The following is an 18,803-nucleotide window of genomic DNA, read 5'->3' as shown; positions in this document are numbered from 1 at the left end:
TCTACAAATTAAGTTGATCAAATGGATTACACTGTTTGTATTGTAAGGGAAATGAAAATAGGCCATAGGTGTACGTTTTTTCTAGGACTGTGTAGAATTATACAAAACATATCCTTGACTATCTATCTAAACAAATAACATTTAAAAAAATGAATTACAGTACCAGTCAAATGTGTGGACCCCTACTCATTCAAGGGTTTTTATTTTTACTATTTTCTACATTGTAGAATAATAGTGAAGACCTCAAAACAATGAAACATATGGAATCATGTAGTAACCCCCCTCCCAAAAAGAAAAAAATGTTCAAAATATATTTTTGATATTAGATTCTTCAAAGTAGCCTCCCTTTGCCTTGATGACAGCTTTGCACACTCTTGGTATTTCCTCAACCAGCTTCACCTGGAATGCTTTTCCAACAGTCTTGAAGGAGTTCCCACATATGCTGAGCACTCGCTTTTCCTTCACTCTGCGGTCCAACTCAATCCAAACCATCTCAATTGGGTTGAGGTCAGGTGATTGTGGAGGCCAGGTCATCTGATGCAGCACTCAATCACTCTTCTTCTTGGTCAAATAGCCCTTACACAGCCTGGAGGTGTGTTGGGTCATTGTCCTGTTGAAAAACAAATTATAGTCCCACTAAATCCGAACCAGATGGGATGGCGTATCGCTGTAGAATGCTGTGGTAGCCATACTGGTTAAATGTGCCTTGAATTCTAAATAAATCAGAGTGTCACCAGCAAAGCACCCCCACACCACACCTCCTTCATGCTTCACAGTGGAAAATACACATGCAGAGATGATCTGTTCACCTACTCTGCATTTCACAAACACTTGGCAGTTGGAACCAAAAATCTCATCCCACCGGTCTAATATCCATTGCTTGTGTTTCTTGGTCCAAGCAAGTCTCTTCTTATTATTGGTATCCTTTAGTAGTGGTTCCTTTGCAGTAATTTGACCACGAAGGCCTGATTCACTCGATCTCCTCTGAACAGTTGATGGTCGGATGTGTCTGTTACTTGAACTCCGTGAAGCATTTATTTGGGCTGCAAACTGAGGTGCAGAGGATAAGTTAATTAGAGGTAACTCTGCATCTTCCTTTCCTGTGGCGGCCCTCATGAGAGCCAGTTTCATCATAGGGCTTCATGGTTTTTGCGACTGACTTGAAGAAACTTTCAAAGGTCGTGACATTTTCCAGATTGACTGACCTTCATGTCTAAAAAGTAATGATGGACTGTCGTCTCTCTTTGCTTATTTGTTTTTGCCAGAATATGGACATGGTCTTTTACCAAACAGGGCCATCTTCTGTATACCACCCCTTTCTTGTCACAACACAACTGATTGGCTCAAACACATTAAGGAAAGAAATTACACAAATTAACATTTAACAAGGCACACCTGTTAATTGAAATGCATTCCAGGTGACTACCGCATGAAGCTGGTTGAGAGAATGCCAAGAGTGTGCAAAGCTGTCATCACAGCATAGGGTGATTTGTTTAACACTTTTTTGGTAACTACACGATTCCATAGTTTTGATGTCTTCACTATTATTCTACAATGTATAAAATAGCAATAATAAAGAAAAACCCTTGAATGAGTAGGTGTTCTAAAACTTTTGACTGGTTGTGTGTGTGTGCATGAGTGACACAGACACACCATTCGGAAAGCTAACGTAACAAAATGTGGAAAAATGTACAGCCTTATTCGAAAATTGATCTTTTTTTGCTCATCAATCTACACACAATACCCCATAACGACAAAGCGAATACAGGTTTTTCCTTTTTTTTTAAATACATTTGCAAAAATTAATAACTGAAGTATTCAGACCCTTTACTCAGTACTTTGTTGAAGCACCTTTGGCAGCGATTACAGCATCGAGTCTTCTTCGGTATGACGCTACAAGCTTGGCACACCTGTATTTGGAGAGTTTCTCCCATTCTCTGCAGATCCTCTCAAGCTCTGTCAGGTTGGATGGGGAGTGTTGCTGCACAGCTAATTTCAGGTATCTCCATAGATATTAGATCGGGTTCAAGTCCGGGGTTTGCTGGGCCACTCAAGGACATTCAAAGACTTGTCCCGAAGACACTCCTGCGTTGTCTTGGCTGTGTGCTTAGGGTCGTTGTCCTGTCGGAAGGTGAACCTTTGCCCCAGTCTGAGGTTCTGAGCGCTCTGGAGCAGTTTTTCATCAAGGATCTCTCTGTACTTTGCTTCGTTCACCTGTCCCTTGATCTTGGGTACTTGGTCACCTCCCTGACCAATGCCCTTCTCCCACAATTGCTCAGTTTGGCTGGGCGGACAGCTCTAGGAAGAGTCTTGGTGGTTCCAAACTTCTTCCAGTTAAGAATGATGGAGACCACTGTGTTCTTGGGGACCTTCAATGCTGCAGAATTGTTTTTGGTACCCTTCCCCAGACTTGCGCCTCGACACAATTCTGTCTCGGAGCTTCACGGACAATATGCTCCGACATGCACTGTCAACTGTGGGACCTTATATAGACTGGTGTGTGTGTGTGTGCCTTTCCAAATCATGTCCAATCAATTGAATTTACCACAGCTGGATTCCAAGTTATAGAAACATCAAGGATGATCAATGGAAAGTCAAATAGCAAAGGGTCTGAATGCTTATACTAGATGTAAATAAGGCATTTGATTTATTTTTTATACAATTGCAAACATTTCTAAACCTGTTTTCGCTTTACCACTATGGGGTATTGTGTGTAGATTGATTGTTTTATTTAATAATCAATGTACATTTTTTAACAAATCTCTACTTGGAGTCAAAGTATCGAAATAATATCATCCAAAATAATATTGTGATCCCCCCCTCCCCCAAATAACTAGTATTCACTGGGAATGAAACCAATCAAATAGCGTATGAACTACCTTCACTTGTCCAACAAACACTTGTTTCAGGGGATTTTCTGCATAGAAAAGTATTTCACTAAGTGTTTTCAGGCTGCCTATTTCCAAACAGGATTTTTGGAATTTAGAATAAAAAATGTAGAAAAGATAATGGACCTATATAATTAAAAAAAGATTACATTTGAGAACTAGAAAATCACCCAAATAAAAGCTAGGCAGTCAGGGAGAATGAAAAACATGAAAAACATGATGCATTCAGGAGTATTTTGGTCACGACATTGGGCCACCATTGATATTGTTTTAGTCACTCAGACAGTTCTCAGCCACATGGCAAGATGTGCAGAATTGCAGGAAATCTGCTTTAAAAAAAACAGCTACATTTTGTCACTGCGGCCAACAAGAGGGCCTCAAGCTCCATTTTGCGGCAGAAAAAAAAACCCTGCATTTCGTTTTCCGTTGCAAAACACTAATGAATACGACCCTGGTAACACGCTGAATGGACAGTGGCCCTATCATGCACATACTCTGGGACAATTGACACACCCTCTTACTCAACCCTGTCGGGTTAGAATGGTGCTTTGGCAGACTGCCTAGTTAGTGCTTTTGGAGGAATCAAAATGTGTTTTGCACTTTTGGAATTGAGTAAAAGCATTCAAATGTATGAGCATGGAACACGAAAGACAGAACACTGGATTGAACTTCAGATTTGGGAAAAATATGCACTGGAAGAAGCCAAGTTGCCAAGTTCGTGATGGGGATATAAAGTGCAGTATATACAGTATGTAATTCTATACAGTATGTAAGACTTGGGTATTCATACCTCCGCAGTCAGGGTCTAGTATGACCTTACCTGGCAGTGGACAATCAGTTTGGGTTGAACTGTGACGTTTCCTGCTTGGTCATGGACATCAAAGCAAACAGAGGTTCCATTCTCCACAGTGATGGGATTCTCTTGTTTCACTTTGAGTGAATCTGGGCTACCTGCAAAACATTCACATGCAGCTGACACACTACTATGGAATGTCCTTCACATGTACACAATATACACAGTGCTGCTTGTAAAACACTGTTTAAGCTACACATGTTTTTATCAAGGCCTAAAGGCTGGCTGATGTATTTTTCTATCCCATGTCACCCTAAGTTGCCCTCCAGCCACAGCTGGACAGCATCAGCAACACCAGGGGAATCAGTTATCCCTTATCAGGATCTACTGTGCCCACAACCCCCATTAAATATGATTTTTCTTATTATAGCAGAGCAGCAGTCCCCTGCCCAATGTGGTGCCGTAAATAACTAGTTATTATTTAATGTATAGTTTATTATTTAGACTTTTTTTAAAGCAAAAAGGTAAATTCATGGTTTATCAAGTAAAGATGTGTTTTCCTCTGAATATCCAGGTGGACATAAGAGTATAAACATTATTTTACTTTGTGACTTCTTCAACGTAAATCAATCACTTTACCAGGGAGAAGGCTGATCTTGTTTGAGGCCAGGCAGGACCACTTTCATGTCGTGCGTCTGCCGAGACGATATTACCAAACATTAGCCGAGGACGTAATTTGAGAGAGCTTTCAGTTGTCTGTCTCGTTGCGGTTCATCTGGGCAGAGTTAAAGTGAGAGCCCTGCAGCCTTGAAAACCAGCGTCTCTGACCTTGCTCTGGTAGTTGTGCACCGCGCCCCTGGCTCTGACGCCCTGGATGGTGAAAGTGGTCCCACTAGTGGCCACCCCCTCATATCTCAATTCCAGTGAACTGAAACACAGTAACAACCACCAGCTAAACAAGGAGGGGCTGAAATTGTCTGGCACCATGAATAACCTGAGACTCGGGCTGAGCCCTGCAGGGAAGAGATAACCGATTTCTTCCGGCTAGATGTCAAGATCAAGCTTCTTGGTCACAGCAGATACATTCAATCCCCTCCTGGGTCAAGATCCCTGTTGCCTAAATAGTTTAGTGCATAAAAAAAAGCGCTCCTTGTGTCCATGTTCGCCAAAACGGTATACCCGTATGGTATACGGTATGGTACAGAAACAGTATGACTATGAACATCTGGATACCGCCCAACCCTAGTAACCATTTAAACTATTTGTGGGTGTAACCTACCTGCATTCCAGAAAGGGCTTGAGGTTGGGAGGAGGACAAGCAGGGTGACTGTGACATCCACCAGCTTCAGTGGGATTTTAAAAGGCACCCCCACATAGAGCGGTGTGTTCACAATACCCACCACAAACCTATCTGCACTGCCCTCTGGGAGAGGAGAGACAGCGAGAGAGGGAGAAAAAGAGATGGGTCTTTAGGCGATCAATCTGATTGTTACTGGAGAGGGCCAAAGCATTTCAGTCTGACTTCACAAAGATGGTTAACAGCAATATTTCCTCAGATTTTTCCAGCACCGAGCTAATTTCAGGTTGTGAACTGAAACTATATAACTTTGCGAGCAGTCCTGCACGCGTTAACAGTGAACACGGAGGCTGTACCCACTTTAAAAAAAGGTTGAACTCAAGCATTTTCATCTCCACATGAAATAATTTCTGGGTAACAATTAAGTACCTTACTCCGAGTTTAAAAATAGCTTCTTAGCAAAGAGCAATTTCTCAAGCAGCAGTTTTGCTATGATTGTTGGAATGGCATGAGTGGGGAGGGGAAAACGGAACATTAGCTGTTATCAATTTACTGCATGGTGATGTTACCATGGAAGGCCAACATTCCCTCCCAACAAAACAGGCTGAAATTTCAGGCAATCAGAATTTTCAAAATATTATTCCAACCTCAGTGTGTAAATATATATTAAACACAGAAAGTCATGTTTTTGAATACACTGGGCTTTAAGTTAGTTTCAGACAGCAGCCAATAAGCTATTGTGGCTTTTTGACCATAATGTAGGCCTAACAAAACCAATGGGGCAAATGCCATAACATTTACACATGGTTATATGTTTCCACAAGGATATTTGTGGGCAGCGGTTTAAGGCACTGCATCTCAGTGCTAGAGGCGTCACTACAGACCCTGGTTTGATCCCGGGCTGTATCACAACTGGCCGTGATCGGGAGTCCCATAGGGCAGTGCACAATTGGCCCAGCTTCGTCCGGGTTAGGGGAGGGTTTGGACTAGGTTAAATAAAGGTTCAAATAAAGTAAAAAATATAGCAGTTGACTACAATAGCCAATATGTGGTGGTCAATGTAGGCATACATTCAATGATACTTAAAAAAACATCATGCATGGCTTGTCACTGATGTTTTACTCAAGCTCAAATCACTATAGAAAAATAAGCAATGACAATTGGCCAAATAGGTCTGAAAATTACATTGAGTTATGATGCAAGAAACCACTTTACAAAATAAAAATGGTTATTATTACTACCATTCAGAGAAACAAAAATGTATGTAACCCTCTGCCAATTGGCTTATTTGCATTTTCAGTCTCAAAATATCAAGACAAAATATCAAGACCTTTAAGACAAAAAAAAATCTATTTTCCTGACTCGCTTTCAAAGACAGTTAGATATGTACAACTTTTGTGCTCTTGTAAGGAAGCAAATCACTCCCCCATTGCTGACCAAAATATATTGATATAACCAGGTGAGTAACGCACTAACCAGCAAAGAAAATCAACAAATGTGCATCTAGGCTACTCTCCGACCGCTCGTGATGGAAAAACCGTTTTGGCTGTGAAATAGAAAAAGGCTACTCAGATGCACTCCTCAGGCTCCAACAAAATCACCAACTCAGTCTTGAAGTTAGATTGGGTTTGCTGCATTGATTCAATCTGTTTACCGCCAGGAAAGATACATTTTTGTGAAGTTCAATCTCATGCATCTCTGCAGAGGCTGGCAATTCTTCTGCACGGGACTGCTTCAGGAGCTGCGAGGCCGAGCACACAGTTTACAGGGAACATTGGTTACCAGTAATGGAGAAGTCCAGTGTGTGGTTGGGCAGCTGTTTCCCAGCCCAGACAGCAGCGTTGCTCTCGTTGAGTACTGTGTTCAGTTGCAGGGTATACTTCCCCAACCTGTTTTAGGTTCCCTACACAGGGGGAACAACACTGTTTAACCACCAGAGAGTCAGACATTATGACAAACATTGCATCATTAGCTAGTAACAAAAACATGCATATTTAAAACATACAAATTTGCTTTTTTATTTATTTAGGGAATTTTTTCCCTTAAAATTATGTTCTAAATGTAAGGAAATTTAGAACATAAAAATACAGTTTTACCATACTTAACAGAGGAAACTCTAAATCATTACAATAAAGTTAGAAATAAATGAATTTCCAGTGAATTGAAACAAGAAAGTACCCATGGTTCTGAACCAGAATGCCCACTTGGCTGAATGTGCTGCAATGTGAAAGTTGATCTCCACATCACCATTAGGTGCTAGGGAAGAAGAGAGAACTTTTTATGACACGGTATACACAAACTAACCATTGAAACAGTCTGCCAACAACATAATAACAGCAATCATTCTTGGCATTCAAATTAACTTACAATGCCAAACAACTTTTAGTTAGATTGAAAGTGCTTTCCGTGCTGCGTTTTGAGTGGCTGATGGTATCCTACATGCCGGCTCTCCTTTCTTGTTGAGAATTTCCACATGGAGAGGCCCTGCAAGGAATGAAAGGGAGATCCTACTGACACTCACAAATATGTGTATACTTAGGATTCTTAGCATATAGCATGGCGCTACTGTGTAAGGTGCAGGGAGCCTGTCTCTGTACCTAGTGGAGTGCCTGCTGTCTGGACATCATTCTGGGTCCAGGGGTTGCCCTCCGGCCAGGTCACTTTCAGCTTGTCTGGGAGTCTGAGGCAAAACAGGCACAAAACCCATGAACCACTGGGGCTTAAGTGCCACATTCAAATGTATATGTTGGGATTTAAATCCAAAATGGTTCGCTCACTTGGCTATTTCATCATCAATGCTCTTCTTCATGGCTGCATTGGTAACCACCCTGTCAATTTTGGAGAGGAGTCTTGACTTCATCGCACAGCGCCTTTGGTTCCTATGGAAACCGATATAAAAATTTGATGATTTTACAGGCAAAATCATTCAAAAACAAATGAGTAGACAGAAGATTGTTTCTATAAAATGCACACAGAGCAAAGCGTTACTACTATCATTCTCTCTGATGACATCCATGTCTCACCATAACCACTTGCACCCGCCCTCCTGTGGCGTAGACATCTCCCTCCTGATCGCCGTAGGAACTGAACAACAGAGCCGGAGAAGATGGGCTGTGTTTTCTGAGACTTCGAGAAGAAAAAGAAACGCACACCTATTTAGGCGAGGTGCTGGCTAGCGGAGTAGAAAACTTGAAAATAAAGGAGAGCCGCACACTCTAGGAGCTCAGATGCAAAAATGTAATATCCAACCCAGCTGTCTTCATCAGGGTATAATCACAAACACTGCGGATGACTCATTTATATAGTGCCAAAAGACACACAGGTGTCTGTAATCATGGCCAAGAGTGGCCTAATATCATTGGTTAATATCAAATATTAAAATGGCATACAACAAACAACAAATGGATAGCATACGATCATAAATTCATTTTCGACTACACAAGCTTACAAACAATTACAATGGCAAAGTCACAACAATCACAAGAATGGCTTCCGATCAAAGTCTACATTGAGACCGAATGGAGCAAGGGTCTTTATGTTAAAGATCCAGGCAGCCTCTCGTTTTAACAATAAATGATCAAGGTCACCCCCTCTCCTAGGGAGGATGACATGTTCGATGCCAATATAACGCAGAGACCAAATTGAGTGGCCTGCCTCCAAAAAGTGGGCCTCAACTGGGTAAAGTCAAGTTTTTGCACCTAATGGTGCTACGATGCTCTGAGACACGTACTTTTAATTCGCGCTTTGTTTTACCCACATCATTTTTACCACAAGGAAAAGTTATAACATAAATAACTGGCTTAGTGGAGCACGTAATAACACCTTTGATTGAAGGATCTACATTTATAAGTGCCATTGCATTGAGCACAGCCATTACACTTGTAATTTCCATCCAGTAGGGGCGCAAATAGACGCTGTTCAGGAATAACTTGGGGTGGTAAATCAGAGTGTACCAATTGGTCTCTGAGATTTCTGCCCCGCGAGAATATGACCAAGGGAAGGTCCGAAAACACATTACCGAGACTATCATCGGATTTTAGAATTCCCTTAATTTGTTCAGAACTCTTTGAAAAGCGGGTAGTTAGAACGCGAGAATGCGTCTTTTTGCGAGGCTGACCTTGAAAAATGTCATGTCTATTTGCGCCCCTACTGGATGGAAATTACAAGTGTAATGGCTGTGCTCAATGCAATGGCACTTATAAATGTGGATCCTTCAAACACCCACAAACAGGGAAATCGATCCCAATCAAAGGTGTTATTACGAAAATGAAATGAAATCAAAGATGAGATTATATGAGCTTTACAATAAAATGTAAATTTCAGATGCTACATTATATCATTACTACTCAGTACTAGAGGTCGACCGATTAATCGGAATGGCCAATTAATTAGGACAGTAATCGCCATTTTTGGACACCGATTACATTGCACTCCACGAGGAGACTGCATGGCAGGCTGACTACCTGTTATGCGAGTGCAGCAAGGAGCCAAGGTAAGTTGCTAGCTAGCATTAAACTTATCTTATGAGAAACAATCAATCTTAACATAATCACTAGTCAACTACACATGGTTGATGATATTACTAGTTTATCTAGCTTGTCCTGCGTTGCATATAATTGATGTGGTGCCTGTTAATTTATGAACTGGAACACGCTTCACGTTGTATTTATCCGGTATTGAACACAGTATATTAAATTTGATCGATTATTTACGTTTTAGGATACCTGAGGTTGGATTAGGAACATTGTTTGAAATGTTTGGACCAAGTTTACAGGTAACTTATTAGATACTTTGTAGGCATGTTGGGCGAGTTGGAACCGGTGTATTTCTGAATCAAACGCGCCAAATAAATTGACATTTTTGGGACATAAAGAAGGACATTATTGAACAAAGGGACCATTTGTGATGTTTCTGGGACATTTTGGAGTGCCAACAGAAGAAGATCTTCAAAGGTAAGGCATAATTATATTGCTATTTCTGACTTTTGTCGCGCACCTGCCTGGTTGAAATCTGATTTTCATGTGATTGTATGCGGGGCACTGTCCTCAGATAATCGCATGGTCTGCTTTCGCCGTAAAGACCTTTTGAAATCTGACATGATGGCTGGATTAACAAGACGTTAAGCTTTATTTTGATGTATAACGCTTGTATGTTTTATGAATTTTTATTATGAGTATTTCTGTTTTTGAATTTGGCGCACTGCAATTTCACTGGCTGTTGTCAAATCAATCCCGTTAACGGGATTCGAGCGGGACGGGATCACTAAGAAGTTAATAAAACAAATATACAGTTAAATGTTAAATGTATTTTTATATATATATTGTAAAGCACGGTAAGTAACATGAAATTGTCTTGTCCCTCAGCTCAGGAGCCATGGTTTAAAGACATATTTTGAGTTTAAAAAAAAAAATGTCTCCCTTTTTAAATGTCATAATATAAAGGAAAGTATTATAGTTATTTAGTGGACTACTTAAAAAACTAAAATATCAAATAAATATTACAAATCCTTTACAAGTAATAGCTGTCACTCAATTTGATGTCACTGGTGTTGAAATGTATAAGAAACACCACTTTGAAAAAAATGCAACATCCTTGCCAAATTCTTCCTGGCTCAAAGGTTTATTGGAGACAGGACTGTTTTGAAAAGCACATGGAGAGTGTGCACTCTCTTCATATGTTAACAATTTGATGATTAACTTGGTAATTTCATGTGAGGACTTAAGATGTGTCACTGATGTTATACAGTTTATAATAAGGGGAAAGGAAATTGGATTCAAATTATTGATACAATTGCATGATTAGGTGACTTACAATTTAAGAAGCATGGTTTGAGCTACAGTGGCCGCCATCTTAGATTTGCCATCTTATCTGCAGATTTGTCACTGGCGTAATTGTCACTGGTGTTACTCTCTTTGCTGGTAACACCAGTTAAATGACGTTTTATAAAACCCTCAACAATTATATTAGGACTTATTAGCGTTTTATTACTGTTTCAATAATGTAATCACATAATATGGCTTTCCTTTTGATAGATATGGCAAAATTAGGTGCTGCTGAAAAGCAAAGACGACAGACAGCGCAGGGATGCTGACCCACACTGCAGAGCAGCTGTCACGCCCTGACCTTAGAGAGCCTTTTTATGTCTCTATTTTGGTTTGGTCAGGGTGTGATTTGGGTGGGCATTCTATGTTCTGATTTCTATGTTTGTGTTTCTATGTTTTGGCAGGGTATGGTTCTCAATCAGGGACAGCTGTCTATCGTTGTCTCTGATTGGGAATCATACTTAGGCAGCCTTTTTCCCTTTTGTTATCTTGTTAGTGGCACTATAGCCCTAGTAAGCATCACGGTCGTTTCTTTGTTTCTTGTTTTGTTGGCGACATTGACATAAATACTGGAAAATGTACGCTCACAACGCTGCACCTTGGTCCGGTCATTTCCACGACGAAGTCCGTGACAGCAGCCTACCTTAAACAAAAACACCAGACTTACTTAAAGGATTTAGAGGGTCAAAAAATAAATAGTGAAGGATCTCAAAGAAAGGGAAAAAAGACAGGAGCGAAAGAAATGGCAGGTCAGACAGAAAAAACACAGACAGATTGTGAGCAGGAACGACTCTGTTGATCCCCCATCCACTCCAGACAGTGAACCCAGTACTGCAAGGTCAGAATTAAGACAATGTGTCTGTAGGAAGACATATGTACTCTGTATCTACAGAGTTACTTAAAGGGATAGTTTACCCAAATTACATATTGGTTTCCTTACCATGTATGCAGTCTATGGACAAGGTATGACAGCAAGCCATTTTTTTGTTTACCTGGCCAGTGTTTCAAATGCTAATTATTTTGTATTTGTGGCAAAGCACCAAAGGATTGATTGCTGCCATACCTTGACCATAGACTGCTTACACAGTAAGGAAAATACCATTCAGTTCATATTTGCCACAGTATCTAGACGTACTTGGTGCAGCAGCTGACTGTGTGAAAGTGGCAGATCTGAACTGGCTACTAGTGAAGAAGCCGTCAGTAACTAGAAAGCAATGGAGAATAAGAGATATGAGATAAGAGACAAGAGATGAGAGATATGGACGCAACACACAAAGACAAACATATCTGAAGTAAAAGTGAAGAATAATACAGGAAAAAATTACATGAACATGTTTAACTGCATACAAAATGTTTGTATCAGTGTGGTTAGGAAAACAGTTTATTTATTTTCTAAGTTAGTGTTTCTAATGTTCTAGTGGACATGTTTTAGATGTTTGTATGACAATGTGTTATGAAAGACATTTTAGTCAATAGGCTTCATCTTCTGGTCTTAATCTTTGACGAATAACCCTCATTTTATTGTTCATATTTAAAAATGAACCCATCTTATGAAATCTGAAATTATTTGTAATTAAACATATTACTAATAAATTTATAAAATTTGTTTGAAATAATCGTATGTTTGTCATTGGTTTCACATTGGGTCACTGGTGTTACATCGTGTCACTGGTGTTACATTGTGTCACATTGCGCCACTGGTGTTACAGTGTGGCATATTGGTGTTCTGGCTTCAGAGTTGCCTAATTTATTTGAATATAGTTTTTGTATCTACCTAACTGTTGTGTCACGACTTCTGCCGAAGTAGAGGCCTCTCCTTGTTCGTGCGGTGCTCGGCGGTCGACGTCACTGGTCTTCTAGCCATCATTGATCCATTTTTCAATTTCCATTGGTTTTGTCTTGTCTTCCTACACACCTGGTTCCAATCCCATTCATTACCTGTTGTGTATTTAACCCTCTGTTTCCCCTCATGTCCTTGTCAGAGATTGTTTGTTGTTCATGATCGTGTAGTTTGTATTTGGTGCGCGACGGGGTCCTCGTACCCACTTTGCTTTGATTATGTATTATGGTTTTGGAGCTGTGTTATTGAAAGTGTTATTAAAAGTTATTAAACTACGCCATTATACCAAGTTTGATTCTCCTGCGCCTGACTTCCCTGCCACCTATACAGACACATCGATGACAGAATCTCTGACCAAATATATGAAGTCAGCAGGAGAAGGTACCCCAGCCATGGAGGTGGAGGAGCGCGTCCAGGAGAAGATTTACCATCTGAGCGCCGCCATGGATTTGCTCTGGAGTTTAGGACCCTGGCTGCCGGCGCTGGATGGAGCAACACGGCCCTGATCGACCATTTCCGCTGTAGTCTACGTGAGGATGTCCGTCGGGAGCAGGCCTGCAGAGACACCACCCTCCCCTTCGACCAGCTGGTGCACCTGTCCATCCGGCTGGACAACCTGCTGGTTACTCGCAGATTTCCAGATCGGGGTCTGGTTGTTCCATCCTCCCGCACCCCCTCTCCAATACCCATGGAGCTGGGAGGGACGGTGCGCAGGGAGACCAGAGGGGGTTCCTGCTCGTGCACCATATGTGGTCGCAGAGGTCACACTGCTGGTCGGTGCCGGGTTGGTTCCTCCGTGAATTGAGGTAGCAGACAGGGCGCTCTGGCGTCACCCCAGGTGAGTAGGCACCATTCTCACCCAGAGACCTCTGTTGCACATATGTTTGTCTGTCACCTTTCCTGATTCCCCCCCCCCCCCCCCTCTGTTTCCCCTCAAGTCCTTGCCAGAGATTGTTTGTTGTTCATGATCGTGTAGTTTGTATTTGGTGCGCGACGGGTCCTCGTGCCCACTTTGTTGGTTTTGGAGCTGTGTTTTTAAGTTATTAAACTACTCCATTATACCAACTTCGATTCTCCTACTTCCCTGCACCCTATACACACGTCGATGACATTTTGCTACATTCATTAGTAAACATTTTAAGGATATGATCATTGAATTTGATGACTCAACCTCAATTATTTCTAATGTTACAAAAAATAAAATAAAGTTTCACAAAATAACTCCACCTGTCGACTGGATAAAAATTTTGTTGATTTTTAGAACATTTCTCCTATAGCTGCTGTTTCCATTATACATTCCGCAATATTTTTTGTAGCATTGTTTTTATCAACTTACCAGGTCATGTGATCAGAAACTCCTGGCTTTACACTTGGTAAACCAACCTTGAAAACATGTTGTTTTTCCTGTTGAATTTGGAGAGCCTGTACACAGCCCAGTTATTGAGCTCCTTGGAGGTTATTCCACAGCCGTTGTCCATGGCAACCACTGCTGGTTTCCCCAAGGACTCGTTGAACAGCTGGGGGAAAAGATGAGAAACAATCAACTGCTGTGTCCCATTCCATCGACACAGTATTGAGGTTCTGAACTTCATAGGACTACTAAAACACTTCAATCCTTATGCATCACTTTTATTCAAGACCACAATAACGACAGTGAGGTTTACAACTGTTAAAAACACTAACTCACCAATCGGATGTCTATTGTCCTCACTCCTGTGTTGTGTGATGTCACTGACAGTGCATTGTCAATTAGTTCTGAAAAGCCGTACGCTGGGAGGGACAACAAGGCTTTAATTAGCTATAGCAAAAAAATACACCTTTTCATACTGCATCCGCTGGGTACAAATTTGCCCCTTGGCTTTGTGCAGTGTGAATATAGCTAATGAATACAAATAGGACTGTATAATTTTTGGCCTGGAGATTGAAATACTGTACTGAGGCACTCGCGTAAAGACTTCTGGCCCTTGCTAGCATAGTACTCATACATGCCACTTTGGACCAGTGTGTCATAGTGAGGGAGGAACGCATTGCGTTCCGTAGTTGCCACTAGCAGAATCTGGTCCTCACTCTGCAACAGATGGAGTGTTCCCTTCTTGAAGTTCCTCTAAAAGAGATGAGACATCAGCAACTTCTTGTCACTCGTTTCTTATTTCTTTTGTACAGTGCATTTGGAAAGTATTCAGAGAAGAGGTCGACCGATTATGATTTTTCAACGCCGGTACCGAGACCGATTATTGGAGAACCAAAAAGCCGATACAGATTAGTCGGCCGATTTGTTTTTTTTTGTTTGTTTTTGTAATAATGACAATTCCAACAATACTGTATGAACACTTATTTTAACTTCATATAATACATCAATAAAATCAGTTTAGCCTCAAATAAATAATGAAACATGTTCAATTTGGTTTAAATAATGCAAAAACAAAGTGTTTGAGAAGAAAGTAAAAGTGTAATATGTGCCATGTAAGAAAGCTAACGTTTAAGTTCCTTGCTCAGAACATGAGAACATATGAAAGCTGGTGGTTCCTTTTAACATGAGTCTTCAATATTCCCAGGTAAGACGTTTTAGGTTGTAGTTATTATAGGAATTATAGGACTATTTCTCTCTATACCATTTGTATTTCATATACCTTTGACTATTGCATGTTCTTATAGGCACTTTAGTATTGCCAGTGTAACTTCCATCCCTCTCCTCACTCCTACCTGGGCTCGAACCAGGAACACATCGACAACAGCCACCCTTGAAGCAGCGTTACCCATGCAGAGCAAGGGGAACAACTACTCCAAGTCTCAGACCGAGTGACATTTGACATGCTATTAGCGCGCACCCTGCTAACTAGCTAGCCATTTCACATTGGTTACACCAGCCTTATCTCGGGAGTTGATAGGCTTTAAGTCATAAACAGCGCAATGCTTGAAGCATTGCGAAGAGATGATGGCAAAACGCATGAAAGTGCTGTTTGAATGAATGGTTACGAGCCTGCTGGTGCCTACCATCGCTCAGTCAGACTGCTCTATCAAATCATAGACTTAATTATAACATAATAACACACAGAAATAAGAGGCTTAGGTCTTTAATATGGTCGAATCCGGAAACTATCATCTCGAAAACAAAATGTTTATTCTTTCAGTGAAATACGGAACCGTTCCGTATTTTATCTAACGGTGGCATCCATAAGTCTAAATATTCCTGTTACATTGCAAAACCTTCAATGTTATGTCATAATTACGTAACATTTTGGAAAATTAGTTCGCAACGAGCCAGGCGGCCCAAACTGTTGCATATACCCTGACTCTGCGTGCAAGAGAAGTGACAATTTCACGTCATTGCCTAGTTAAATAAAGGTGTAAAAAAAAAACGATTTCCAATTGTTATGTGAACTTGAAATTGGCCCTAATTAATCGGCCATTCCGATTAATCGGTCGACCTCTAATTCAGACCCTTTAACTTTTCCACATTTTGTTGCGTTACAGCCATATTCTAAAACTGATTAAATTGTCCCCCCCACCCCCCCAATCTACACACAATAACCCATAACGACAAAGCAAAAAACTGTTATTTGTGGGCAGAACTGAAAAAGTGTGTGCGAGTAAGGCCTTCAAACTTGACAGTTACAAGAGCTCTGTCAGGAGGAATGGGCCAAAATTCACCAATCTTATTGTGGGAAGCTTGTGGAAGGCGAGACGAAACACCCAAGTTCAACAATTTAAAGGCAATGCTACCAAATACTAATTGAGTGTATGTAAACTTCTGACACACTGGGTATGTGATGAAAGAAATAAAAGCTTAAATAAATAATTCTCTCTACTATTATTCTGCCATTTCACATTCTTAAAATAAAAGCGGTAATCCTAACTGACCTAAGACAGGGAATTTTTTAGTGGGTTAAAATGTGAGGAATTGTGAAAAACTGAGTTTTTAAATGTATTTGGCTAAGGTGTATGTAAACTTCCGACTTCAACTGTACGTATGTATATATATATTTATTAAACCCCTGACTGTTAGCAATTAGGCTTCTAGCATTCCACTGAAGGATAACAAAAACCATGACTAACTATCATCATACCATCATTAGGAGTCAACATTTCAACAATAATGGCGACGGTAACATCTGTTACTCCTAAAAAACTATTTTGCTGCTTCCACAACTTGGCAGTTCTTTCCACAAACTCAGTCAGGTTGATAACCTTTCCAATGAAGGCTATAAAGTCAATCTGATAAACTATTAAGGTGTCCTTTGACACAACATTTGTGAGAACAAGATTTCTAAACAGGTCTGCTATCCATGTCAGGACCAACATAAGGAACATTTTCTACAGTAGGTCCACTTATTCCAAGACTTACCCTATTATCGCCATCATTCTGCTTAATAGTTCCACCAATCTGCCTTGCAGCCTCTGCATAAGATACATTGTGAGTGATTCTATATCTTTGGGCCTCTCTGGCATCCACCAAATGCTGCACTGTGTTCCCCCTCACAATTACCACAGTTAACCTTGACATTGTTCACACATTCACCGTAATCATGTTCCCCTCCACACATGGCACACATTTTCTTTCCTTTGCACAGAGCCACTACAGGTCCCATTCTTTGGCATTTAAAACACCTTTAATGGGAGGTGGGACAAACTCTCTAACAGTTAAAGCCATGAAGCCCACCTGTACTTTCTTAGGTACAACTTTCTCATACATGAATAGTACTGCCAGGCTTTCACTTCGCTGCACCTTCACTGAACAGCCTTTTGGCTTCAACCACTATACCCCTTCTACATTTTATATTATCCATGAACATCGATAGTGGAACCCCAGAAATGACCCCCCTCAGCTTAGCCAAAGGTTCCAGGGACATGACTTGTGATTTTCTTCCCATTGAGAGTTTTCATTTTCATAATCTTGCCTTGCTGAACATGGTCTGCACCAGTGGAGACCCTTCATTCAGGGCAGGTGGGGCAGAGCCTGTTTTGAGTCCCACCTATTTAGCATGTTATTTTAGCATTAATACGTGTGAAATGTCAAATTGCAAAAAACAAAAATGTTGTTAATAAAGCTGCATACAAACATGGTGTCTTGCTTTCTTGAGTAAGGCAGCTCTGAAATTCAGGCATTTCAGCCTAGCTCAGTGCTTTCTGTGGCGGTGGGGCAGCCAGCGGAAATACTGAGCGTAGGGTTTGGTAATGTTCTCTAGTTGTGCCGTGATTGGCTCAGTATTCTGTCACTACATCGCCACAAAATCTACAGGGTTAGCTCAAATTCAAGCCCCTTGGGTGCTGCCGTAGAGTTACATTAGAAGTGCCCATCCAAGAAGGCTCAAGGTCATAGATAAAAGGACGTCAAATCACGTTATATCTACAGTAGCTTTGATTGGACTGACTGATACTTTAAAAATATTAGCTAGCAAGCTAGACAAGCGATCATCATGTATCACGTCAACAATCTACTGGCAAATCCTTTTCAATTCTTGTCATATGAAGAGAAATTATAGATAAAGCACATCGGTTCTCATCGGCCATAGTACATAAACACTACACAACAGGTTGGAAATCGCAAATATAAAAAGAGTGGTTTGGAAGAAACCAGTGGCTAACTGCAAGTGTTGCAAAGCAATCACTAGCCTGCTATTGAGTGTAGTGGGGGTGTGTGGTCCAAGTCTGGGTTTAAGGGTCTCTTTTCCAAGCTTAAAAGGATAAACATTCAACACCATGTGCATTGGACATGCTGTCAATCCAGCATGATTTCTACTGCGTTCAAACAATTGGAAAATCTCAGACTTCAGTGAGATCAAGACAACTGGAACTGTGGAAAAAAATTGAGTGCCGACTGGGAAAATATGTTTTGAACAGTCATCCAACTCTGGATATTCCAAGTCGGGAACTCTGGCCCTCTTTCTAGAGCTCCAACCTGAAGATCACTGACATCATGATTCGACCTTGTTTTTTCCTTCGAGATTCCAGTGGTCTTGAAAGCATCATATATCCAGAGAACACCAGACTTTGATGACAAAATGTGCCCACAAGAAGGACCGCCGTGCCAAGTTCCTGTTCAAGTGAGCTAAGCACAACAAGGTGTCCAAAAATGTATTGTATGCTGCTGCATAAATTATGTAATATGCCAGTGAGACATGTATACTGTTGCTAAGAAAGTAATAATTAGTGTATGTTGTGT

General features: G+C 40.8%; 1 pseudogene; it reads right to left on the bottom strand.

Moving 5' to 3' along the window:
• LOC110535011 overlaps nt 1-18,803 on the bottom strand; it is a 145,995-nt pseudogene that overhangs the window by 17,275 nt on the left and 109,917 nt on the right.

This window comes from Oncorhynchus mykiss, chromosome 11 (genome assembly GCF_013265735.2).
Source record: "Oncorhynchus mykiss isolate Arlee chromosome 11, USDA_OmykA_1.1, whole genome shotgun sequence".
NCBI classification, from domain to species: Eukaryota; Metazoa; Chordata; class Actinopteri; order Salmoniformes; family Salmonidae; genus Oncorhynchus; species Oncorhynchus mykiss.
The sequence above is the reverse complement of the archived record's forward strand: the minus strand, read 5'-3'. Positions and strand labels throughout refer to the sequence as shown.